Genomic DNA, 2,386 nt, shown 5'->3' with positions numbered 1-2,386 from the left:
CGATAGAAAGAGAGAGAGAGAGAGGCAATAAGCAGCTTGCAGTCCTAGAAAAGGACAATGGCAGAGATAGAGAAGCTCTGAGGAAATTAAAAAGCACTCTGATACTCTTTTTTCTGATTTGATCTGCAAGAAAATATATGAAAGCCACGAAACAGGCGCGCGATCCGAGACGGTTTAAATGTTAGCAACTGATATTCTGTGATCTATATATACACACACACACACACACCCACATATATATATAGACACATGTGTGTGTGTGTGTCTCGGAGCACTGAGCCAAAAGTGAGATTGTTTGCATGCAATTTATAAAAAGGATAACGATCGATTTTTTTTTCACAAAAACTGACATATTGTTACTGTTTACTAGCTGTGACACCTCTGTGGCGTTCACATTTAGCCAATTAAATGTGTTTGCTGCAAACATTTTGTCAAATATTCTTGCAACGAAGTAGAAGTTGAAAATCCATCAAACACAAAGATGAAAAAGGAAACCTGAAAATTGTACAACCTGCAGCCTTGCAGGTCCTCGCTAATTAGTTTATAATTTCATCTGTCTCCAGTGCCTCAAAATGTGTACCTTTGGCTTGATCGTACCTACATAAAGATGGACCTATATGTGCTTTAATTAATTTTAAATTTTCCCTCCTAGATAATAGTGGTTGCTATATTTCATCTGTTACAATTTAGGACACAAAACAGCTCATTGATCTAATAATAATTTGTAACTATGAAACTTTTTTCATTGAAGTAACAATATATTTTTTAGTAATTTTAACCACACGTGGTTTACACGATTAATTGGTAAAGGATAATATAGTAAATTTAAACTAAATATACTTTAATTTAAAAAAAAAAAGGCGTATTCTATCTTCGCTCTAATCCTTGGTGTTGCCTTGGAGGATTTTTGTATCTTTTTGAGGATTTTTGTATATTCTTGACCTTATGCATTTGACTATTTAGTTTTGTGATAAGGCATGAAAAATATCTACAACAATACACACACACGCACACAAAAACTATCTTATGAGTAGGGAATAATACATATTTTTGGACAATCACATATCTTTTTATTAAAGCTCATGAAAAATGCTTATAATTTTAGAACCTAATTGATCATCACGTAATTATCTGATTTTTAAATACCCTCTTGAACATTAATTAGTAGGTATTGATTAATTAGGAGTAGACTCTCTCTCTCTCTCTCACACACACACACACACAGAGGGTTTTCAGCAGACTCTAATTGGCGAAAGACCGTATACAGCATATTATATTTATAATCAAACACCGTCCCTAAGTCTAGGCTTTGTTCTCTCCAAAAGAGGGCATACCTTTCGGTTGTTCAAAAGGTGCTGCGGCAGCAGCTAAAACTTATTTACAACAATAAACTTCTATAACTTTTAACGAATATCAGTCTATGTTTTTTATAAGTTATACTATGCTATTTATACCAAAGTTATGTTTGTTTACTACATCTTGTTAGTTTACCAATCTATCTCAAAAGTTTAAGCTGTTAGGAGGTAGACCAACAATAGTTTTATACTTTAACACTCTCCCTCACGTGTGGACTGGACAATAGACAATCATGTGGGTAAATTAATTGGAAAGCCCAACACGTGAATATTTAAACCCGATATATATATTAAAGACCCAACACATGATAATAATTTAAATGGGGATAAAAAGTGCAATTACGAGGGTTTGAAATCAGGACCTTCCGCTCTGATACTATGTTAGTTTACCAATCCATCCCAAAAACTGTTAGGAGGTGGATTAACAATAATTTTATACTTTAACATTTACTACATCAACCAAGTGTATATTATTCGCAACCATAAAAACCATATGTATATATATATATATATATATATATATATAATATGTGTATATGTATAGATCGGTAAGATGATCATTATCCCACATTATTATAATTATGTATCATTAATTAATCAATTACAACTCATCTCCACAAATACTTTTGTGTGAATTAACAGTTGTTGATCCCTTAATTTCTTCCCTCTTTATCAATTTGTTAGCATTCATTGTTGCATTAATATATATATATATCTGTGTCTGTGTGTAGGTAACCTAACTGGTCTACTTAGAGCAAGCACAAATTGGCCAAGTTTTTGGTGCTTTTGATCTGATTTTCTAAGGAAGAATCTTGATGATCATCAGTTCAGTCACCATTAAGATTTGGAAAATGTCGATGCATGTCGTCACAATCACCATATGAATATGGGGGCCGAATGTGTTGTACACATTGATATAAATTGATTGATTGCGCGTGGTTGTGAAAGCCAATAAAATTGGTGACCCACTTGCACAGAATGACACTGCAGCGCCCTAAAATATATTTCACACACATTGAATTCCAAGGTAG

This window comes from Morus notabilis, unplaced genomic scaffold (genome assembly GCF_000414095.1).
Source record: "Morus notabilis unplaced genomic scaffold, ASM41409v2 Scaffold33, whole genome shotgun sequence".
Lineage (NCBI taxonomy): Eukaryota > Viridiplantae > Streptophyta > Magnoliopsida > Rosales > Moraceae > Morus > Morus notabilis.
This window is presented reverse-complemented; position numbering follows the sequence as displayed.